At 48.2% G+C, this 25,390-nt stretch overlaps 1 protein-coding gene across 3 annotated transcripts in view; it reads right to left on the bottom strand.

The window, feature by feature from the left end:
• Positions 1–25,390, bottom strand: part of C6H1orf162 (chromosome 6 C1orf162 homolog) — a 496,481-nt gene that overhangs the window by 343,695 nt on the left and 127,396 nt on the right. The window contains exon 1 of one of the 3 annotated variants that reach the window (XM_069238649.1): positions 2,816–2,884. The exons of the other annotated variants lie outside the window; for them this stretch is intronic. The gene's annotated coding sequence lies outside the window, so the exon portion shown is untranslated. Of the gene's footprint in view, positions 1–2,815; positions 2,885–25,390 lie in introns of those variants that run through there. 3 annotated transcript variants of the gene reach the window in all.

The following is a 25,390-nucleotide window of genomic DNA, read 5'->3' as shown; positions in this document are numbered from 1 at the left end:
GGACCTACTTAATGTGGATCACTTCTCGACCCCATTGAGCAGGCACCCCAGCTCCCCTGACACTGTTGCTAAGCGCTATATAGCACCTGCAGCACAGTGCCACTGCTGCATCTGCCCCCTGGCTGCTGCCTCCTAACTGAGTTTTGCTTCAGGCCCCCCTTCCTCCCCTGCACTCTTCCTGCTCTTTTCTTGCCCCATCACGCCCACGTCCGGCCGTTTCCTTCCCAGTCTGCACCCCTCCTGCCCCCGCACCCTTCCCCCCAGGACCTACTTAATGACAGTCGCTGTGGGACTGCACAGTGGGTGCACACAGTGGGCATGTCGCTGGTACACCAAAGACAAGCCCATCTGCACCCGTCTGCACCTGGAATTCGCTCAGCGCCAGGACCCCTCGATCTGCCACACAGAACTGGTACTTCTCCAACGAGACCAAAAACCTCAGGCCGAAGACCCGGATCTGGAACTTCAACTGCAGCATCTCCTTGCCTCAATCCACCAAAGGCCCGTTGTCCTGCCACAACTGCAGTTTCTCCTGCGATGTTGGAATCACTGCAATCTCGACCCAGCAGACCCCTAGTCACAAACTTCAGCTCCACTATGTACTACTCAACATCCGATCCCTCTGCAAGCACGCCACAGAAATCTTGGACACCATCCCCACCTTCGCACCAGACTTAATGTTCATCACTGAAACCTGGCTCACCCCAGCATCTGCACCAGACATTGCCACCGCTACATCCCCCCCTGGGTATGAGATGATCCACTGTGATTGCCCTAACAGACACTGCAGAGGCATCTCCATCATCCACAAGTTCTCCCTCTACTCTACCACCTCAGATGACAACACCTATCATGGAACACCTCGACTTCCAGATCAAACCTGACGCCAAAACCACATCCGAGGAACCCTCACCTACAGACCTCCTAGCCCCTGTCACATCTTCTTCAACTCCACCCCGGACTTCATTTCCCCCCTGACAATCGACTCCAACCACTATCTCTTCCTGGGGGACCTGAACTTCCACCTAGAAGACCTGAACAACGCCAATTCCACCTCACTCCTCGAAAACATTAGTGTCTCGGCCTCTCTCAGCTGGGCACAGTCCTCATGCACAGCGCTGGCACACACACTGGACCCCATTTTTTCCGTCAGCAACAGAGCCAAGTGCTTCCACTGAGTTATTATGGACCAACCACAACATCGTTCACTTCATCATCAAGGGACTGGCTGAAGCCCAGACAAGACCCCCCACTGTCCCCTGCTGCAACTGGAGCAAAGTCACTGAAACACCCTGGATCGACACCCTTAGAGAAGCAAGACCCGCCCCTAATGACACCCTTGAATGCCACGTTCAAAACGGCTCCAACTGGCTCTCTCAGCCACCCACAATATTGTCCCCCCTGAAGAGCACAGTTGAGAGAACCACGGCACATCCAATTATTCCAAATATTGTCCTTTATTCTTCTTTAGTTATCCATTGAGTAAAAAATCTGCTACAATGTTTCATGTACAAACAGCTGACACGTGTTTCGTCGTAACAACAACTTTTTCAAGGCTGTAAAATAATATTCAAAATATAATAGTAAGCCAATAGTTCCAGTGTCTAGTATGAGATCTTAGCTATCACCCAAATGTGATATGACCAGTTCATATGGCCAAAAACATTGCCAAAGAAACTCACTTCAATGTGTTTAATTAGCTTTGCCACAGTGCAAGGTGAGTTACCAGACAGCTATTTGGTGCTCCCTATAGTACTAGAGACAGGTAGTGAGAATTCTATTATATTCCAAAAATTGGATAAATATTTAAAAGTGAATTATTACACCATAAAGTGCAAAAGATATATAAATACATTCCAGTGACCCTAGTAAGAATTGTGCTGAGGAAACCAAAATTCACACCAAAAGACATACCTTGTTGATATAGTATATGGTATTCAAACTGTGCCAAATCATGTCCATATTGTTGTATTCAAAGTGGAAATTATTTTCCCATATGAGGGTATGGTGTGTTGAATTCTGGGGTACACCTTGGGACTATATCAAAGGTCGTACCTGGACCATGGTAAGTCCAACTATAGGAGAAAGGGGAGCAAGAAGTAAACTAAATGCCAAACGCTAATAAAATAGTTTGTATGGGTTGTAGTGTTATATACAATGAACATCTTTAATGTATATAGCGTCCCACTTTGTGAATAAAGGAATAAGGGCCGGTTGAAAAGTCATGTATTGATAAAATGTGAGACAATATAACCGGGTATGACTTGCTTTCTAATATATGTGTTAAAAATATGCATCATATAATGTTATCTGTTTACAAAATGTGCTAGTGCGCTCTCGCACTGTGAAGCACCGCACATGTGTCAGTATCCTAAGACATCTTCTTGTTCTAGTTATATGCACGAAGTAACTGTGAAAAATATGCTCAAAACCCAATATATGCCTGAGACATATCAAAGTATCCTAACACGACGCCCGTGAGTAGAGTACATGCTGAAATGAAGTAAATCCAGCATACCTTACATTGAGGAGAGAAAGTAGTTCTAAGCTCTTGCGCCAAACAATCAATGTCATCTGTCACAGCCCATGGATCCTAGCTGCGAAATACAGATGCTATGAGACGCTGTCCGTTATTTGGAAAGAAAGAGGAAAAGGAGAGGCGCGCTATTTTCGAAAAAGCTGCCTGTTCCTGATCCACTATAGGAGACATAGTGAGAAATGGGGAGCAACGTACTATACAGAAGGTTCATACAAGTTATAAAGCGGCAAGGAAAACGGCTAAGAAAATCAATAAGGGGCGGAGGTAAGACCTTACCCATAGAGTCGTCCGTGTGAGCTCATAAATCACTTCGAGTACGTATGACGCTCGTACTGCCTAAGACGGGCATTTAATGCTTGTCAACAACAATGGAAATAAAGAAAGGACAAAATGTACGGGCTCGACTATCCCGGTGACGGCCATCTTGTAATAAGCAAAAAAGCATAGAAACGGGAGGAATCAAGCGGTAAAAACATATTATCAAAAAGGTTTGTCAAAAGTATAAAGTGAAAAGTGAAATAAATAGACCCAGAGAGAACCACACCAATTGTGACCCACATTTTTCAACAATTAATAATCTAATCTTGATCAGCCTAGATGTGCAGACCTAACATAGGGGAGATTAATCATGGCATAATAGTGTGAGTTGCTGGCATCCTCCGATGCATAACGCCTATATACAACACTTATGTTGTGTACAATCATTTAATACAAGTATACAACAACATGTTCTATCACAGTAACTCATAGTCAACAGTGTCATGGATCCCATATTGAGCATATATCCTTATGGCAGTATATTCAGACCCCCCATGTCCAGTCCTTCAAGATAGTGGATTATACATATGTCGGATGTAGAATTAACAGGATATAGATTATTTACAATGTTAGTATGTTATTAAACATTGAGAAAAACTACCCAGTGCAGTCACAGAAAGACATGTAGGTCTTTTTCTTTGTTTAACCCCTCCTCTACTGCTTGAAGCTTAATTATCCATCTGCTTTCCAGTTGTCTAAGTAGCAGTGTCTTGTTGCCACCCCTTGGGCATCCGCCCAGGGTGGCAATGCCGTGTGTTTTGATATTATGTAAATCCTGCTGGGTATGTTTGGAGTTAAAGTGTATGGCAAATGGATACTCTTTGTTGTTGTTTTTAATCACTCGAAAATTTTCTTGCAACCTTTCCTTATAGGGTCTGTTGTGCTACCTATATAGATGTGATTACACACACAGATAGGACAGTACACCACATATTTGGTATTGCAATTCATGAAATGTCTGATGTGATGCGTGACACCAGTATTGTAACAAAATGATTTGATTTTATTTATGGTGTGTTCACAAATATTACACTGGCCACATTTGTAAAAACCAAGAGGTGGTCGCAGGATCCAGCTATTTTTGGTAAGACTGGGTAAGAAGCTGTGACATAGCTGGTCTCTCAGTGTGCGACCTGTGTTATATATGACACTAGGTCTAGCCCTGAGACCATTTTTCAAGGGGAAGAGCACCACCAGCAGCAAGCCCATCAAGCAAGCCAAATGGTTCATCCCAGAATACAGGACCCTCAAACGTCACTGCAGGAAACTAGAGGGACACTGGTGCTCCAACAAGACCCTTGCCAACCTCAACTCCATCAGGTCTGCCCTCAACAGATACCACCACTGACTCAGGGAGATCAAGAAAGAAGCACTCACCACACGCATCGAGGCACACACCATCCATGCCAGAGAACTCTTCAGCATCGTCAGAAAACTCTCCTGCCCCTCCATCATAGAGAACACAATACACCCCTCCCAAGCCCTCTGTGACACACTATCAGACTACTTTCATCACAAGATTGCTGACATTTCCAGCAACTTCAATCTCCAGGCCACCGACTTCGACCACCCCCACACCCCAACCCACCACTCCCGTCCCACCGGATAACTGAATGTAAGCAGCTATCCACCGAAGACACCCTCTCCATCATGACCTCCATCCGCTCTGGATCCCTGCAGACTACCGCCCGCACTGCTTCTACATCATAGGAACAAAGGTAATCAGAGCCTCCCTCACAGAACTCCTTCACATCTCCATCTCCACAGCCACTGTCCCCCGTGCCTGGAATCACGCCGATGTCAAGCCCCTCCTGAAGAAACCCTCAGCCGACCCCAACAAGCTCAAAAGCTACCACCCCATCTTGCTTCCCCCATTCCTCGCCAAAGTCTTGGAAAAGGACATTTTACCACCAGCTCACGAACTACCTCAAAGACAACAACATCCTCGACCCATCCAATCCGGCCTCTGGCCCAATCGCACACCAAAACTACCTTGATCACAGCAACCAATGACATCAGACGCCTCCTCGATCTAGAGAGAACAGCAGTCCTCATCCTCCTCAACCTATCAACAGCCTTTGACACCATCTCCCACCACACTCTCATCACCAGACTCGACAGCATTGGCATCCAAGACAAAGCACTCAACTGGATGTTCTCTTTCCTCTCTGGCCAAAGACAGAGGATCCTCCTCCCTCCCTTTGTCTCAGCACCCAAAGACATAATCTGTGGTGTCCCCCAGGGCTCCTCCCTCAGTACCATCCTCTTGAACACCTACATGACTTAATTTGCAGATATTGCGCGCACCCATGAACTCAACATTGTCTCCTACGCCAACGACACCCAGCTCATCCCGTCCCTCACAGAGGGTACTGCCACCACACAAACCAACTTCCAAAACACCATGACTGACATCACCACCTGGATGTGGACCAACTGCCACAAGCTAAAACAGAGATCCTCATCTTCGGGAACAAGCCCTCTCCCGGGGTGACACATGGTGGCCCGCCACCCTCTTCTTCTCACCTATTCCCACCGACCACACACGCAACCTCAGGATTATCCTGGATGCACAACTGACCATGAAGATCAATGCCGTCTCATCTGCCTGCTTCCACATGCTCCGCAAGATCTTCCAATGGACCCCCATCAAAACCAGGAAGACAGACACCCAGGCCCTTATCTCCAACCAACCCAACTATGGCAACGCGCTCTATGCCAGAACCACGAAACAGCTCACAAGCTACCTCCAGACCATCCAGAACCTGGCAGCAAGACTCATCTTCGACCTCCCGAGAAAAATCAGCATCACTCCCCACTTCAGGGCCCTCCACTTACTCCCTGTCCAGCAAAGATGCCTCTTCAAGATCCTCAAGCATGCATACAAGGCCCTCCACAATGCCAGACTCGCCTACATCAACAACTGCCTCACATTCCACTGACCAACCAGAGAACTCCGCTCAGCCTCCCTTTCCCAAGCCCACGTCCACTGCAAACACTTCGGAGGTCGTTCCTTCTCCCACCTTGCCCCCAGGTCCTGGAATGACCTCCACCTGCGAAACTCCCCTTCTCTGAAAGACTTCAGAAAGCAGCTCAAGACTTCCCTCTTTGACCACCATCACCAGCCAGACGGGGCCCGTGCATCCCTGCAGCACCTGGAGACCCCCAGGGTGACAAGCTCATGCTCTACAAGACCCTTTGATTGATAGATTGATTGATTGGAGTGTAAGGTCTGTGACACCAGGGAACTTGCAAAGGAGGCAGACTTCTTGATGAGTACAAGAGCATCTTGAAAGGCATTTGGGAGTGAAACCAAAGGGAGTGGCTCAGGTTCTCCCCTACCGAAGGTGGCTGAGTTTCACAGTAAGCCAAACATGTCCCAGTAGAGTTGGGGGTAGAGAATCCTCAAAGTTGGGGGTCTGAGTTCTCTGAGTAGGAGGAGAGGTGGGAGAGATTCCCAGGGTGCCTTACACCCACACCCAGAGCTTGGATAGTTCCCATAGGGAGCACCAGTATGGGAGTCTAGTCTGTACCAAGAGACCATGCACTGAGAGGGACCCCATAGTGTCAGGAAAATTTGGGGGGGTGGCTGACACAAGTGTCCATCCAGTTCTGGTTTTCTGGCACTACCACTCTGTAGAGGAGGGTGCGGAAGCCCAGATCTAAGGGTACAAACCCTGGGTTGGAAGACCAGTTACAGGATAGCACACCTCAACTGGTGGGAGAACTGAGCAGGACGGCTGCCACAAACGGCCTGACAGTTCAATGTTCTGGGGGTAACACTACCAAAAGGAGGGTATGGAACCTCGGAAGGAGGGGCCGGGGTAGGAAGGACTCACCCCTAACTTCTGTACAGCCCAACAGTACAGACCATGGGATGGAGGACCAGTTTCAGGATACCACCCCTGAACAGATGGGAGGTGGAGTGGAAAAAGGATGCAAAGCACCTAAGGCTACCTCTCGCCACTCTGAGAAACCACACAGAACAGAGACCCCTGGATGGCCTGGGGCCTGGGTCTTGCCACTGAGCACTGACAGTGGCCTCTGTTGGTTGGTTTCTGTCCTTATAGACAGAGTTTTCTTTGGGTTGGGGACAAAAGACAGACCTATGGTGTGGAATGGGCTACATCATTTTGTTGGCCATGGAGGTACTGTCTCCCTACTGGGATGCATATGTTTTCAGATTAAAGTTAGGTGCTTCACAGATGTGGTCCCCAGGTAAGGAGCAGGAGTCTCCAGGGGGTGGTTAGTGGGCCCTGAGAGCATAGAAAGAGGCATCCGAAGCAGAAGCAAGTATCAATGACGACCAATAGCCAGAGGAAATATAGCCGGTGCCATCAAGGGACTAATAGACCAATATGAGGACAACAATGGCTTCCTTATCAACCCCATTAAGAAAGTTAAACCCAAGAACTTCTTCAGCTGATCCAGATTTACGGGAGTCCACCGGCTAGAGTGGGGCTTACGTTTGGCACTGTTGTCCCTCAACTACTCTTCAGTATACAAATTAGTCTGGTCAACACCAAAAATACATCACCCATAAACAACTGAAAGATTTTTTTAGGCAAAAAGTTTCCAGTACTTAATCTACACTAATCTGAAAGGAAAAGTCAAGCTATACAAAGCACACAAAGACCTGTATACTCAAAAACTATACCACTCACTTGTCAGAGCTAGGGGGCCAGAAACAGCCAAAATATTTGCCTAAATAAAAGGGGAGCTACCCTTGCCGAAGGGCCACTCCCCGAATTGCACACACATTTTTCCCTGGTGTCTAGTGGCTTTGTGCCCCACTTCTAAATATGGCTGAATGGCTGACAAAGGGGGCAGAAACAGCCAAAATATTTGCCAAAATAAAGGGGAGCAACTCTTGCCTAAGGGGTTGCTTTCCACAATTTATCAAATATAATCCTTGGAGTGTAGTGGGTTTTGCCCCGCTCCTACCCAGTGTGGCAAATCGGCTTAAAAAAGACGGGTGAACTAGCCCCCAGGGGGCAAAACATGGATGCCCAACATTGCCCTCACCCAAATGGTCAATCCCCACAATTGATATATATATAATTTCTGGTGTGTCTTGGGTTTCAATAATCCCTCCCCCTGGGAAGAAGTGGGGTTTGCAGATCAGCTGAAAAAAACAGCAGACCTAGCCACCTTTGGGGGGGGGGGGGGGCGGAGGCGAAACATGGATACAAATATTGCTCCGAGGAGAGTGACCCTTACCCAAGGGGCTGTTCCCCAAACAACTAAAAAAAAGGCCAGGTGGTGTTGTGGATTGGATTCCTGGTCCACAATTGCAGCCCCTCCCACGTCAAAAAGGAGGAAAGGAAAAACTCTTTCTTTTCACCCTGTGACTGCCTTGCCACTAACCCTTGGCACCATCCTCAGCACATACCCACCGGTGCTGAGGATGGCTCCAAGTTTTCCTCAGCACAGAGGGGGTTAATATTGATTCAGAGCTTCTGACTTAATGTGATTCGGAAGTGTCAGAACTCACTAATTACAAAAACAACAGTGAACCATTGAGAATTAATGTAAATCTTCATGGAAACGGAAGGTCCTTGGAGAAATAGTATATTAGTGAGCCCGTACTAGAGAGCCTTCTTCAACAACAGTGCCATTCAGAAATAAACAAAAACAACTTGCTTGACTATGTGAAGCAGATATGAAAAAACAATGAATGTGACAACTAGTTTGGACAAGATGGCATTGAGATCTAATTGAAACCTAGTTAGCATAAGCCTGAAAAATATACTTTAACAAGCCATATCAAAATTGTTTCAAAAGCAATAGCTTGCTGTCAGTGTCCCCACATGAATTTAGGCATGGATTACTTGCTCAGCACTTTAATAATGTGCATCTTTGATTAATACATAAAAGCTTCCTCAACAGCAGGGAAAAACTGGAATCCTGCTAGTGAATAAATTGCAACCTTGAAGCCAAAACAGAGTATAGAATATGTATCAGAAGTTATAAAATGTTAATAAGATCGGCAAAGGCTGGCTATTGTGCAGCAAAAATTAATAGGGCTCAAAACCCCATAAAGGAACTCCTTCCTATTTTAAAGGACCTTCCCCTCATTTGACAGCTAACTCCTCTCTAACATCTCCTTTAACATTTTCTCAATACTTCTGTGATGAACTGCCCTTTTTCTTAATGAACAAGTCCTCAAAATCAGTTAGATATTCTCTGCCACTACTTATTTCAATCCTTCACTGATTGATCTTCTGGTAATTTCTCATACTGGATCTTCTTGCTAAGAGTTCATTCTCTTTAGGGAAGATCAACTACTTAGACTGCTAAACAATCCCAAATTTGGATCACATATTAATCCATGTTTCCCTAAAATTCTCGCTACCCTCTCCCCAACTTAGCCACTGCTTGACATCTGTCTGCAATAAATCCTTTTTAATAGCCAAGCTAGAGTACTCTCTCTTCTGAAGAATCCTTCAGCTGTCTCCTCTACACTGTCTAATGTCAAATCCATTTCACTTCTACCAGTCAGCAAAAATTTTAGAAAAAGCTGCTAACATAGAACTTTCAGAATCCTTGGAAACAAACAGACTCCTTGATGGCTCCCAATCAGGATTTAGGCCCTCATTACAACCCTGGCGGTAAATGCCACCTATCGCCATGCTGACGGCCGCCAACATACCGTGACCATGACGGTAATCCGCTGCGGGTATTATGACCCACACAGAGAAATCCGCCGCACCAAAGGTCAGTGATAAACTGGCGATAGCAAAACCCACACCGTTACGCCAACAGGAACACACCCAAAGTATCACAACCCACGAATCACCGCAGCGGTCTTTCAACCGCGGTAAACCATTGGCTGTACACACCGCCGCGCTCAAAATACACACACACTTACAAAACTACACCACATTGGACAATTCAAACTATACACACCTGACACACATACACACACCTACAACACTATAACACACACACCCACATTACCCACAACACTTTCTACGAATAAAAAGGATTGCAAACAGAGAGAGACACACTGCAGGAGCACCCACTCAAACAAAGGCACAAAACACCATCACCCATACACCATCTACGCACCTCACACCACACACCATAACACATCACCCCACACACCCTCACACATACCACTCACACCACATCTATGGCACCCCAAAGACACCCTAGGTTTTCAGAGGAGGAGCTAAGGGTCATGGTGGAGGAATTCATCCGGTAGAGCCACAGCTATTCGGATCACAGGTGCATCAGAAGTCCATTGCTAGGAAGATTGAGCTATGGAGGAGAGTCGTGGACAGGGTCAACGCCGTGGGACAGCACCCAAGAACAAGGGATGACATCAGGAAGAGGTGGAACGATCTACGGGGGAAGGTGCGTTCCGTGGTTGCTAGACACCAGGTAGCTGTACAGAGGACTGGCGGTGGACCCCCTCCTCCTCCGCCACAACTAACAACATGGGAGGAGCAAGTCTTAGCGATCATGCATCCTGAGGGCCTGGCAGGAGTAGCAGGAGGACTGGACTCTGGTAAGTCAAATCTTTACTACTATATCCCCCACCCTACCTGCATGCCATCACAAACTCCTACCCCTACCCTCACCCCATCACTCCACCACCTCACATATACCCCACTATCACAACACACCCATCCCAGTACCAAGCCCTGCATGCAACACCTATGCATGGACACCCATCTCAGACCTGCATGGACACCCATCACCACAGCATGCCCATCACAGAGATTTACCCAGCCCACAAAACCACCACGAACACAAGGCCAAGCTGACAGGGAAATCACAACCATACAGGGAAACACACCCATGCACAAGATGGCACACGCAGATACATTAACACTGCATTTGCATCCCCACAGGACCCCTACTCAACGTCACCGGAGAGGAGGTGCCAGCTACAACCAGCCCACCCTCTGAAGAGGCCCACAGTGATGACAACAGCTCTGCATGCCTGGATCAGGATGACCAACCTGGCCCATCAGGGACCTCTGGACAGTCGGTTCCCCTGCCACAGTTGCAAATCACCACAGAGCCTCCCCTCTCAGGAAACACCAGCACAGCACCCACCCAGCGGGCCCATGCCACTGTCCCCAGGCCATGTCAATCAGCAGTGTGTCCACCACTACAGGGACACCAGGCAATCCCAATAACCAAGGACGATCAGGGACCTGGGGTCAGTGGCAGTGGGCACACGGTTCAAGGGACAGAGGAACAGGACAACAGGGAAGCTGGGAGGACTGCTATGCGACAGGGGGGAAGGACAAGCCCACGGAACCACTCTCCACGAGGCACTCTCCAACATGCTGGAAGCATACCACCATTCCCAGCTGCAGAGGAGTTGGAGAAACTGGTGGATGGGGTCCTACCCCAGTACACGTTACTCTACGGTCCTCCAGACAAACCAGTGAGTACATGAATGTCTGGAGTGCTGTGTGTGTAAGCCACATGTAGGGTGGGGCCGAGGGGTCCTGGCCAGAGTGCAGCATGTAAGGTGGTCAGTTGTATGTCAGGGGATGGGTGGGATCTGGTGGGCAATGAGTGTGACGGTCCGGATGGGTGACTAATTCCCTTTTCTGCTGTCTTTTCCCTGCAGGTCAGCGCCCACCAAAAAAAGGTTTTTTGGCGTGCCATTGTCAAAGATGTGTAGACCCTGAGGGTCTTTGACAGGCGGAGCACCCACTGCCGCAAGAGGTGGGAGGACCTGTGCCGCTGGGCAAAGAAGACAGCGGGGGCCCAGCTGGGGCTGGCCTCCCAATGAGGAAGGGGTGCCCGTCGCACCATGACCCCCCTGATGTTCCGCATCCTGGCGTTGGCATATCCGGAGTTGGATGGGCACTTGAGGGCATCACAGCAGCCACAAGGGGGTGAGTACTGAATCTGACTCCTGCTGTGTACGCGTTAAGAGTTACCTGGGTGGGGGGTAGAGTCTATGGGTGCCCTAGGCCAGGGCGAAGATGGCAGGGTAGGTCCCTTGTTGGGCAGGCTCTGAGGCACACCTACACCAATAGTGTTAGTGGACATGGACTACTAGGCAGGGTCCTTTGGGTTTCTGGGGTGCAGCTGATAGCATTAGGCATTGTACCCCATGGGTTGGTGACTATCTTAGGAACTGGTTGGGCATGGCCTAGTGCATAGGGCTGCTCCCTGCGTGTTGTGTACGCCAACGGCAGTGGTGTTGCTGGCATTGACCAAGTGTATCCTCTGTCTCTTCCCTACCCTTTTTGTTTTGTCACCCTGTACTTATGTGCATTAGCATCATCTGGCGGAGGAGCAGAGGCACCGGCGACGGATGCAGCTGGATCCCACATGGACTTGGAGACCGAATCCACCGAGGGTGAAGGCACCAGTGGGACGGAAGGCAAGGGGAGCACCACAGGGACTGGAGGACTGGAGGGGAGACCACAGACAGTGACTCCTCCTCCAATAGAAGCTCCCTGGCGGTGGCGGGCACTTCTGTGCCCACCCCAATAACAGGTACAGCCACCACCCCCCCCCCCCCACCAGCACTGCTCTCCCAGCAGCCCCTCAGCGTGTTTCAAGTGCCCGATCACCCAGGAGGGTGGGCATCTCCTTCGCCCCAGGCACCTCAGGCCCTGCCCCCAGTCAGCCCTGCTGCCCTCAGTGAGGAGGCTAATGACCTCCTGAGCTCCCTCACTGTTGGGCAGTCAACCATTCTGATTGCCACCGAGGGTGTCGAGAGGCATTTGCAACAAACAAATGCATACCTGGAGGGCATTCACTCTGGTGTGGCAGTCCAACAGAGAGCATTTCAGGCTCTGGCCTCAGCACTGATGGCAGCCATTGTCCCTGTGGCTAGCCTCCCCCCTCCAACCTCCTCTACCCAGTCCCAATCCCCTCAACCCCAGCCTATCCCAAGCACATCTTCAGACCAGCATGCACACAAGACAACACACAGGAGTGGTTCAGGCAAACACAAGCACCAGACATCATCCCACAGGCACTCACACAAGCACCATCCCCATGCAGACACACCAACATCCACTGCCTCCACTGTGTCCCCCTCCTCCCCGTCATCCACCTCCCTCCCAGTATCGTCTCCACTCACACCTGCATGCACTACATCCTCATCCACTACCTCCATCACCAGCACACCCATCACAACACAACCCTCACGAGCAGTCGCCACCCCCACAACCATACACACGTCACCCTGTGTCCTCTCCCAGTGTGTCTGTGACCCCTCCTCCCAAAGTACACAAATGCAAGCACCTACCCACCCAACAGCCATCCACCTCACAACAGCATCCAGCCCATGTACCTAAACCCAAATTCAGCAGACAGACACCTCCTACAACCACTCCCTCTACCTCCACTCCCAAACCCTCTCCCTCTTCCCACCCCAGTGTGTCTAAAAAACATTTCCTAGCTAACATTGACCTGTTCCCTAGCCCTCCTCCCATCATTCCCCTCAGGCCATGGTGTCCAGAACCCAGCCCAGCACCTCAGCCACCAAGTGGCTGTCCAATGTGGAACCTGCAGCTCCCAGAGGCTCAAAGGGGGCACCCGTCAGGAAAGCCAGTGTACCACCAACCCTTGCAAAGGACAAACCATACCGCCACCTGCCAAGGTGAAGAAGGGGCCAGCATGCAGCAGGGGCAAGGATCACGACCCACCCAGCAAGGCCTCCTTCAAACCTCCAGCTGAAAGAGCCAAGGGCAAAACAGCATCAGCCAAGGTGAGGAAGGGGCAGATAACCGAAGGCAATTCACTTCAGCTGACGGAGGATGCAGGTGAAGCCCTGGTGCCCACCAGCAGAACCGCCAGCCCCACCACCGCACCACGTGCAGCACCGCCAGCAGCCCCGCCGCAAGCACCGCCACCTGCACCGCCAACAGCACCGCCGCTGCCACCACTACTGGCAGCAGCAGCATCCCCAGTGGGCAGCCGTCCGAGGCTGAAGGAGAAGGGCTGGAGCCTCCCTCCACCACTGGCAACACCGGCACCTGCACCACGGCCAGCACAGCCAGCATCCCCGCCGCAAGCACCGCCACCTGCACCGCTGACAGTAGCACCACTACCAGCACCTGAAGCCCCACTGGGTGGCCATCCAAGGCTGCAGGAGACGGGCTGGAGCCCCCACCACCACTGGCAGCATCCCCACCTGCACCGGAACTACCACCACTTAGCAGCCTTAGCCGCCGCAGGATGGAGTCTAGCCCTTCCTCTATGAACTATCATGCTACCTGTTCCCTGCAAATCTCATGCCTCAGAAACCCAGGTGGGTGAATGTGTACTGGCATACCCCAAGTACTGCATCACTGAGCACCAAGCCCCCTCCAGAACCAGTGGAGAGATGCAGCCACTTACCCCCTCCTTGGCAGGATGAAGCACTCTAGGCACCAAGCCCCATCCAGAACCAGTGGAGAGATGCATCCACTCACTCTGTCCTTGGCAGCATGAAGCACTCTGGGCACCAAGCCCCCTCCAGAACCAGAGGAAGAAGGCATCCACTCACCCCCTTCTTGCCAGGATGAAGCACTCTGGGCACCAAGCCCCCTCCAGAACCAGTGGAGAGATGCATCCACTCACTCTATCCTTGGCAGGATGAAACACTCCTGGCACAAAGCCCTCTCCAGAACCAGTGGAGAGATGCATCCACTTACCCCCTCCTTGGCAGGATGAAGCAATCTGGGCACCAAGCCCCCTCCAGAACCAGTGGAGAGATGCATTCACTCACTCTGTCCTTGGCAGCATGAAGCACTCAGGGCACCAAGCCCCCTCCAGAACCAGAGGAAGAAGGCATCCACTCACCCCCTTCTTGCCAGGATGAAGCACTCTGGGCACCAAGCCCCCTCCAGAACCAGTGGAGAGATGCATCCACTCACTCTATCCTTGGCAGGATGAAGCACTCTGGGCACCAAGCCCCCTCCAGAACCAGTGGAGAAGTCATCCACTTGTTAGACTGTGGCTTTTCACTCCCCAGGAGCAAGCAGTGGGCAGACCACCCACTTGAGAGACTGTGGCTTTGCACTCCCCAGGAGCAAGCAATGGGCAAACCACCCACATGAGAGACTTGAGAGACTGTGGCTTTGCACTCCCCAAGTCCAAGCAGTGGGCAGACCACCCACTTGAGAGACTGTGGCTTTGCACTCCCCAGGACATCGCTGTGGGCATGGAGCCCCCACGAGGAGCAGTGGCGTTGTCCCAGCTTCCAGCTCAAGTGCCCCCTCTTTCCCATCCCCCAAGGTGCCTGTGTGTTTATGACCTGATGCCCCTGCAGTGTTCTCTCCGTATTGAGGCAGGAGTCAAGTGTGGGCTTAGGCCATGAATTTTGGCCCAGTGGCCCACGGACATTTGTGAATGGACAATGTATGAACTTCTGTACATATTGTATATTTGTGTAAATAATGTTTTTCTAAATCTACAGTATATCTGCCTATTTCTAAAATATCACTAATTTGACTCAATTCCTTTTGTCCTTGCATTCTTCCAGGGGGGTTGGGGTGTATCTGTAATGTAGTTTGATCTGTTTGTGTGTATGGTGTTGTGGATGGAGGTGTTGCTTGTGTGTGTCACTCTCTTTTTCCTCCCCCCTCCCCTGTGAACTAGGTGCAGTACTCACCATCGTCGTCGCCGCCGTCTGTAATGTTCCTGGTAGATGAGGAGGTAGACCAGCATCGGCAGGACCCGTAACTCGAGCTCCATGGCGTCCTGGTTCTTCGTTGGGTGTCGAGAGGTGAGTGGTTTCCCTTCTGTGCACTGTTTCCGTCGTGCTTTTGATGGCATTGGTACCGCCCTGGAACAGCTGGCGGATTGGAGGGTTGTGATGGGGTGAGCAGTACATTGTCTTCCGCCTGGCTGTTGGTGGTTACCGCTGCGGTGTTTATTGCTACCGCCGTGGCGGTCGGTATGTTAAAGTGGCTCTGTGTTGGCGGTTTCTGCCGTAGTCGTGATCCCATTTGTTTTACCGCCAGCCTGTTGGCGGTGTTACCGCCGCTTTAACACTGACCGCCAGGGTTGTAATGAGGGCCTTAGACCAGCACATGTTATTGAACCTGCCTTGCTGCAGCTACAGATAGTATCAGAGGTATTTTGGACCATGAAGGGTCTGCAGTCCTACTACTGGACCTATCGTTAGCCTTTTATACAGTCCCCCATTCAATACATCTGGCTGGACTTGTGGAATTTGGAGTGGGAAAATCAGCAGTCAAATGGTTCACCTCATTTCTCGGTAACAGAAATTAAGCTGTTATTTGCCCACCATTTCAGTCCCTTGACTTCTCAATCTCCTTGGAGAGTGCTTCTGGGGTCATCCTTGGGCTTCACTCTATTTAATCTGCACAGCGCCCCTTTCCCCATCTTTGGGAGATCTTATGGTTTACTATACAGATGATTCATAGCTCATCATTGCCATCTCATTTGACATTTCCAATGCGCAAACCAGCCTCCACAACTTTTTGTTTGCCATAGCTTATAAGATGAGCGCCATCTCTCTAAAACTAACCGAAGTCAAACTATCTTCTTTTTGTCACCCTGCTGTTGGTCTACTGACTTGGTACTAGTTTCATTGCCAGTGAAACCTGCCAGAAATCTGGGGGTTCTATTTGACAATAAACTTTCCTTTGCCACCCACATTACTAAAACCACTGTCCCCACTTCATGATCTTCCACCTGTTACATAAGATACTCTTTCTTCCTCTCACATAGCAAAAACTGTAGTTCAAGCTCTGGTCTCTTCTTACTTGGACTTTGCCGATTCGCTCTACTTTGGTCTACCATTGTATCTTCTCAATCACCTACAGATCGCCCAAAATACGTCAGCCAGACTGCTGCTCAATATTCATGTGCTTAAATCTCTAAACACCACCTAAAGTACTGTTCATTGGTTACCCATTCAGTGGCGTAGCGTGGGTTGTCAGCACCCGGGGCAAGGCAAGTAAATTGCACCCCCTAACCCGGGGCAAGGCAAGTAATTTGCGCCCCCTAACCCGTGGATTTAGTCTCTTCCAAGATGTTGCGCCCGGTGCGGCCGGCCCCCCCTGCACCCCCCACGCTACGCCACTGTACCCATTCAAAACAAATTATAATCAAAATTCTATGCACTGCACCGTAAAGGACCTTCTTATAGCCAGCATAGACCATCCTGCTATACCCCTTCTCAGATGGTGGTTCATTGAAGAGGCTGAATGCAAAGGGTAGAAACAACCTAGTACTCTGACAATATTAACATGCAGTGGTGCATATTGATTTGAAATTACTGCTTCCCCTGCCGAATCATAAGGATGTTTTACTGCCCCAAAAAAGTAGAGCCATACCACCTTTCTGCAGAGTAACTTACAAATACTCCGAGCACACACAGCTGAAAGCATTTTTATTTTCTAGCACTAATATGATTAAAGAAACCTGATTAATAATAATATGCCCTATTAGACAATAACGAATTTTGTATGTGAACCAATTCCGAGTTAATGTCTCTATACTTCATCGACCATGAAAATCAAGCGATCGCAACTCTTTAGTTTGTGTCCGCTTCTGTTTCTACTACACCATGTATAAAGTCTAGCATTTTGTTTGCACTTGTTATTCATTTCTTTGAAATGAAATATCCATCTGTATGGGCTATTTTCCATGAGAATCCTTTATATCACAGATGTATCATAAACAATTGAATCTTTTTGGGATCAAATGCTCTGTTGGGACAATGCATGTATTGTTTCCCCTGCACCTGAAGCATTTAGGGCTCTGGCAGCCGATTTGTGGGGTTGCCAGTGTTGAGTGCTCCATTGCATGTACTCTTGTACGGAAACTCGAGTGGCAAGAACAGAGAGACGCACACCTGTGGTTCTGACTAAAGAGACTGTACTATCACAATAGACAGCATACTAGATAAAACAAGACCAATTGATTGCCACAGATGAGATGGACTTGCTTAGAGATTTTCAGTTGCTAGATATCTGTCATCTTACTCAGTTCACAGACAAAATATACCTTTCTTTTAGCCTTGCATGGCACGCAGTCTGAAAACATTTCTTTCTTGCACACTCCTCGCAGCTATCAAATGGAGCTGAAATATTGCCAGGTAGCCTCTGGGACTAAGCGATGGTTCAACTGGGGCTTGAATGATCTGGATCACATGTCTCCTCCCATCCCGTCCCCTGATATAGCTGTTATAGGTATCCAAGTACAACATTTCTGATAAAGAAAAACTACTTTCAGACATCCTTATATACAAACATGAGAAGGACACTTCTGACAATTTAACCTAGATATTTGGTGGGCCGGAGAAGGCTACCTGGAGAGGCATACTCATGAGTGACGTAGAGAAATGTGGGTGGAGCATTCCAATTTGAACCAATCTATTAAAAACCTATCAGCACAATGTACAAAGGGCAGAACTTAGAATAAAGAAAACAATAAGAGTTTAAAAAAAGAGCTCTTACAATATTTTTTCTGTCTAAAGCTGAATACGACAAAGGGAATCCCGGCCATCCATACGGGCCAAACATAACAAGATGGGCCACTTTAACACATCCAGAAGAGACTAGAGACATTTGCATCGTTTTATGAGACATTCTACAGTCCTCAAGCCGAAAACACGGAAAGAGAGGAAAATAACTTCTTAATATATTTTAAGGTACCTTCATTGTCGCATGACGGGTGATCCCTTCTAGAGGATGAGATCACCCTAGAAGAGATAGAGGAAGCTATTGAAAACATCCCTACCTCTAAATCTCCAGAAGATAGATTCTCAGGTGATTTTTACAAAATAGTCTCACCATTACTGGAGTCAATACTGTGTGACACATATAGAAAGGCAGATATCACAGGATTCCTGGGGCAAATTAATAATAAAGCCGTTATTTCCATCATTTCTAATGGAGGTAAAGACTCTTTGATAAATATTGATGTAAAAATATTAGGCAAAATACTGATGACAAGGTTATGGAGAGTGATTCAATCCCTTATCCATGACATCCAAGATGGTTTGTCTCCAGGTATTTCCCTGTGAAACACATTCAAATACATGCAAACATTAAGCCATATGTTATAGGTAGGAACTCTGCCTTTTCTGCGTGGTCACCCCTGACTTTTTAACTCTTGCCGAAAGCATAATTCTCTTGGTTTTTCTGCAAACTAGACACCCAAGGGAGTCCAGGGAGGTGTGACTTGTGTGGATCCCAGGGTTTTCTTACCCAGAATCCTCAGCAAACCTCAAATTTAGCTAAAAAAAAAATCAAATTTTCCCCACATTTCTTTGTGGGATCAACGCACAAGCACAATATACCTCTCTTGTGTAGGTGGGCCCAAGTGCCTGTGACAGGGAAGAGCCAAAAACATGTTGAAATTGAGGGGGAACCAAAGTGGCTCCAAAAGGTCAGTTTGAATAAAAAAACATTTTTAGGCTGACAAATGGGACATGATTGTTATCAGTATGGATGGATGCAACAAAGCTGGGTGGTTGGAATTTTGTGGATTCCTGCAGATTCCGGAAGGTTCCATCACAAAAATGTGGGAAAAATGTGTGATTTCAAGCAAAGTTGGAGGTTTGCAGGGCATTGTGGGTAAGAAAATGGTACGCAGTGCATGTGAAGCACACCACCCTGCACTCACCCAGTTGTTTAGTTTTCAGATGTGTCCAGGTTTCATAGATTTTTCTACATGGCAGCGTCCCAAAGTCCAAAAAGTTCAGCCCTCACCATTCCAAGTGGGACAATTTTGAGAGTTAAACAAGCTCTCATGGCCCAATATAAAACCAAAACCGAAAATAATCAAATGTCCTCTTGCTTGTCGTTGGGATAAGATCTTTTATTATGCAGGGGAGAGGTGAAAGGCTGTTACCTCCTTCAGTTAGGGTGGGGGCATAACGATGTCCATGCTGGTTGGTAGCCACCACCCCACTGTTTTTTTTTTTTAATTCCCTGGCATCTAATAGGCTTTCTGACACCCCTCCCCCCCCAGGGAGTCGATCGGGGATAATTTCCCCATCTTTCCACCGGTGGACAAAACAACTTTGTCCCAAATTATTTGGGGTGGGGGTATGGCCATACCCCCAACCCTCTTTGTTTAAAACAAATCTTCCCTTGTGTTTAGTGAGATTTCTGCCCCCCTTGGGGGCAGGTGGGCCTTACACAAATAGGCTGATCTGCCCCTCAGAGGGGGTAGAAATGGCCAACAGTAATGTACCCCCCCAAAGGGAGCAACCCTTGCCCATGGGGCTGCCCTCCGAAACAAAACACACACACTCCAATCCCTGGTGTCTAATGGTTTCTGCCCCCCTTGGGGGCAGATGAGCCTAATAAAAATAGGCCGATCTGCCACCAAGGTGGGTCGAAATGGCCTAAAATAAATTTGACCCCCAGGGGAGCGACCCTTGCCTAAGGGGCCGCTAACCCCCGTAGAAAAAAAAGAAGTATCCCTGGTATCTAGTGTTTTCTGCCCCCCTTGGGGGCAATCAGCCTCATTAAAATAGGCCCATCTGCTCCCAAGGGGGGGGCAGAAAGAGCCTAAAAATATGTTGACCCCCTGGGGAGCGGCCCTTGCCTAAGGCAAAAAAAAATCCCTGGTGTCTAGTCGGCATTCCTGCATTCCAACCCCTATGTGACTGGGCTGCAGGAATGCTCAGAAAGCCTTTCTTTTCCTTTTATGACTCTCTGACCTCCCGCACCCCCGATCGTAAGAAAAAAGCAAGCATTTATCTTCCGATCGCGCTGGACGCGCTGATGTCATCAGATGTCACTGGGGGTTCAGGGATGGAAAGGGAAGCGATTCCCCTTCCATCCCTGCCCAGGATGGGGGAGGGAGTCCCATGGGGGAGCGCTATCCCCCGTGGGCCGGGTGCAGGACAAGCTAGTTACGTCCTCGGCACATGAGCGCAGTGGCCGAGGACATAACCAGCTTGTCTACGCCACCCAAGGGGTTACCGGTAAACTTGGATTTTTAATAAATATTAAGGTAAAGTAGCTTTTAAGAAAAGTTACTGTTTCTCTGCCTGAAGCTCCTAGAGGCTAATTTGCATTTGCTCTCCAACGTGTCCCAGACAGAATTTAGCATTTGAATAGGTGTGAAAAATGGGTGGAATGCCCTCCAGGAGCTACACAGTGAGTCACTGTGACTGAAAGGTCGACCTGAATGGTCAGGTTGACTCCTTTGAGCTCAGCAGAGGGGGCGGGAATTGTGAGAATCCTTTTTGATATTATAGTGTGAAATCCTGCTTGAGTGTCAAATCCTGCTTGACAGTTCTTCAGGGTTTACATATGACACTTGAGGCACACTTGAAAGGTAGGAAACAGAATGACAAGTCAATTCTCGTATATCCACTGTGGTTGCTAGAAAACCCTGCTTTTGTCCTATCAGACTTTTATCTCTGGGGTTATTGGAGTTACAGTGGCTGATTCAATTGGATTTTTATGTTAAATGAGAACACTTGTATTATCGTAGTACACTTTCCACACACACCCACAGCCCTCAGAGCCCAATTATAGTGTGGCTAAAGCCTTGTGCCATCTTGGCAATGCCTAAGATGGGTAGGATTGGCCCAGGATCTTTTACACCGTTGCTTAAGGCATGTCAAGGAGTCATTCTCACCCACTATCTCCTGTAAGGCATAAAAGTGGCATCTCCATGCACACACTTCGGAACACTCTACTCCTGAGGAAGAACAGAAAAAGACTGGACCTGCTCTCTGTGACGTGAGAGGAGAAGTGAAGGACTGACACTGCTCCCTCTAGTACTCAGCACAAAGATTTGATTCCAAGGTTCATAAGGCTGACCTCCTGTTCAAGCTATAGGGAAACAACAAGCTTCAAGAGGCCTTTCCTGCAACTGCCTGGTTAACCACTAGCAACTGGACATAGACTGAACCTTGCTGTTGACCTATTACACCCTGTTTATCTCTAAATATCTCCCTGAAGTCCTCTGGGTTTTAGAGGTGCACCTCAGTAGTGGATTGGAACTTAAAGGACTTATGACCTAATTTAGAGTTTGGCAGATGGAGTTACTCTGTCACAAATGTGATAGATATCCCATCTGCCTTACTACGCTTCTATTATATCCTAGTGACATCGTAAAATACGCATATGGGAAATGCATCACGTTTGTGATGGAGTAACCCATCCCCCAAACTCTAAATCAGGCCCTGAGTCAGAAGGTAAAACCTTTGACCAGGGTGATCCTGGTTTATTGGTCTGAATTGTGTTCCATTGCGGCCAGCCTCAAATTGTGCTTAGGCCCCAGTCTAACACAACCAGTGATTACTTTTAGCGCTTTGTGCTTCTTTCCACTATTAGTACCTCATACCTCCAGTCTACGTTTGTTGGATCTTTTCATTTTGGTGTCATTTTGTTTATTAGATTTTACTCTATTATTCTTATGTGGTTTGGAATTTTTATTGTGTTGCATTTTGACTCATTTACTGTTTTGTTATGGCACAAATATTATACAAATTGTCCTAGGTTAAGCCTGTCTGGTCTGTGCCATAGCTACCGAGAGTTTGGTCGTAGTATAGTTTAGGGACTGTAGGTACTGGAGTATTATGTGGTGATGCCAGTGAGGTTTCACTAGTTAATACTCTCACAATACCAAATAATGGTCCTTTGGAATCACAATAATAAATCCTTAGCTCAGTCCTGGTACTGTAGCAAAGAGCAGTCAGGCTTCACTAGAGGAACATGTGTTAAACATTTCAGAGTACCATCATGGCTGATAAGTAATTGACATGACTCGAAAGAAATCCAACACCAATTAATAAAGCACAATTTTATATTATTTTAAACACCAAAACAAAGTAAGTTAGATATGTTTAACCGGACTTATGGATTTTCAAAGGAAAAACAATTCAATGCAGTTAAAAGTGTCAAATGTTTACCACTGCAGTCAATGGGGAAAATCACTAATGGTACTCGGTCCCATGCGGGATGAGTTCAGAGGAACCCGCTGGTAGTTAAGGTTGTGCGGGTTCCGAGTCCAAGATTCAACAGTCAGACCTATTTTACCTGTCGAGTGGAGCCACAGGTGCTGAAAAAATGGCACTTGTGATACTCGGTCTCTTGCAGCTCGAGTTCGGGGGACAAGCTTGTGTGGACTAGGGATCACCAGACAGAACAACTCCACCTAGCTCGGGCATCTCGGGTGCAGAGGTGTGCTTGGCTATCCATACTGCTGAACAGGAGCTGCGGTTGCTGGCTTTACCACTGAGATAGTGCAGGTGAGGAAACAGATGCAAAAACGTGACAACGGAGCCACTCATGACATTGGATGCAGGTGTTGCGGTGCGCCCTCAGGTTTCAGTGTTGAGTAAAGATTGAGATGACTGGACTGCCCATCAACAAGCCTTGGTAGTGGTAAGGTGGAGAAGAAGCTGTCTCCCTTCCAGAGGTCCTGGGGAAAATGTTAGCCAGCCGTAACTTGGTGAAGAGCTGGACTACACATCCAACAATGCACTTGACCACTTGCTTTAGGGCAATCCCTCTGAGGGCCCGATGGCCAGCGCTTCTTTAGTTAAGGTAGGTGCTTTTTCCCTGAGGTGGGCTGGGGACTAGTGCCACTAGTCTGAGGAAGTCTGGTCTTGTCTTTGGCTAACAAAGGGTTCCTTCTTGCTGGAGGGATTACTCTTTGATCCAGAACAAGCCATAATCGAGCAGTGACGGCAAGGTTGAGACAGGTTCAAGATATTATGCCGTTGCTTTGTGCAGGTTCCTGTTGTTATCGATGCAGGTCTTCTCATGCCCTTTCCTCACAAGTTATTGCAGATCTGAGATTCTGGTGCCATGAGCTGGCAACCTGAGGTTTGCATGGGTGCCATCCCATGTGATCCTATGGACCGTCATTCACTTACAGTAGCCTTCAATGGAAAAGCCCACAATAGGGACATATAGGCTTGCACTTATATGACTACACCTTTATTATAATGCACCCTGCTATATTGGCTTGTGATGCCTTCTTTAGAGGTCACTGACATACATTACAGATAGTGCTTGGAGTGTGCCACACGTGTGTGCACAGTTGAGTTTGAGCAGTTTGCACTGCTCCTGTAGTCTGCAATGGCAGGCATGCTGTCAGTAGTTTACTTGGGTCACTCAGGGTAGCACAAACAGTGCTTCAGGCCCTGGTGACCCCTTTAACATTGATGCCCTGGGTACCAATGTTATCATATAGTAGGGACTTATTAAGGGGTTAAAGTAATTGCCATTTGGGAATGCTAATTCACATACACCAATTTAGGGAGAGAGCACGGCCACTGGGACTTGGTTAGCAGGCTCCTGTGCACTTCCAAAGTCATAAGCAACAGCATCTAGAGCAGAACATGTGGGGGTGACCATCCAAAAAGGGTTCTTTCCTACGTGGACCTAGAGGGTTTACCCTTTGTAGGAAATTGGGCTACTGTTTGAAAGGGTGAAACTCTTCCCAAAGAGCAACCACCATTCTTGTCACGGTGAAACACAGGCAATCCTCAAATTAACCTGTGCTGAACCTTCTGGTCAAAAGCAGTCAGGCTGATCTTGGAGGCAATTTGTAAAGTATCTATGCATCACTTCAAACAGTAAGAAAGTGAAAACACAACACAAGAAAAATTGCACACCAATTTAGAAAAGTAGAGTAAAATTTAATAAACTACATGAGGCCAAAACAACAAAAATCAATTTTCTAGAACCAGAGATATTACATTTTTTAAGATTTAGTATAGCACCAAAAAGCACAAAGTGCCACTCACAGATATCTGAGAAGATCTTGGCACAAACAGGCCTGTTCACGGTCAGGAAGAGACCACTACTTCAGGATTTCTCCTAATCTTGGAAAGGAAGCTTTAACTGATGCCACACCAAGGATTCGGGACCTGCGGGGCAGGACTTCACTCCAGCAGAGGCCAGCACGGGTCAGGTAGTTCGAGCTGGAGATCCAGGCAGCAGGTCAGCCAGGCAGGTCTAGGGAGGTCTCTCAAGCTTGTTATGTCTGTGTAGCTCAGCTGACCCTTTAAGTCAGACTGGGATCAAGGATGAAGTTCCAGTCTTCCTTCTCAGCAAGAAGCAGAGTAGCAGTCCTGCCAGCAACCACACAGCAGTCCTTCTTCTGTAGTATCCACAGGTCCAGATGTGTACTGAAGGGCTGGGTCTGATGGTCCAATATTTATTCTTGGTGTCAGCTTTGCAGTAGGGGGAAGGTTCTGGAAGTTTCATCCCCAGAGGTGCTTAGAATTTCATTCCTCTCTGCCCTGGCCCCAGCTTGTCTGGGAACACAAAAGACTAGTGTCAAATCCTTTGTGAATGTGCTCAGGCAAGCCTTTGTGATGTACACGTTTTTTTAGGTGACAGCTCTGCACCCCTATCAAGTCCTGCCAACACTTATTCCCCCTGCATAATCAGTGCTGCAGGCTCACTAGTAGCATATAATAATTTACAGGCTCTGGGCACACGCAGTTCCACTTTACTAGAGACTTGTCAGTCAGTCATTAAATGTTTACTTAGAACTTAGTCTACAAACAATATTAATGATAAAATATCCTTATTCATTTTATGTTGAATAAAAAAAGAGACCACACACAGTATATGCCTACAATCACCAGCCCTATCCATACCT

The sequence above is a fragment of the Pleurodeles waltl genome, chromosome 6 (genome assembly GCF_031143425.1).
Source record: "Pleurodeles waltl isolate 20211129_DDA chromosome 6, aPleWal1.hap1.20221129, whole genome shotgun sequence".
Lineage (NCBI taxonomy): Eukaryota > Metazoa > Chordata > Amphibia > Caudata > Salamandridae > Pleurodeles > Pleurodeles waltl.
Note: the sequence above shows the minus strand (reverse complement) of the source record. Positions and strands in the feature narration are given on the sequence as shown.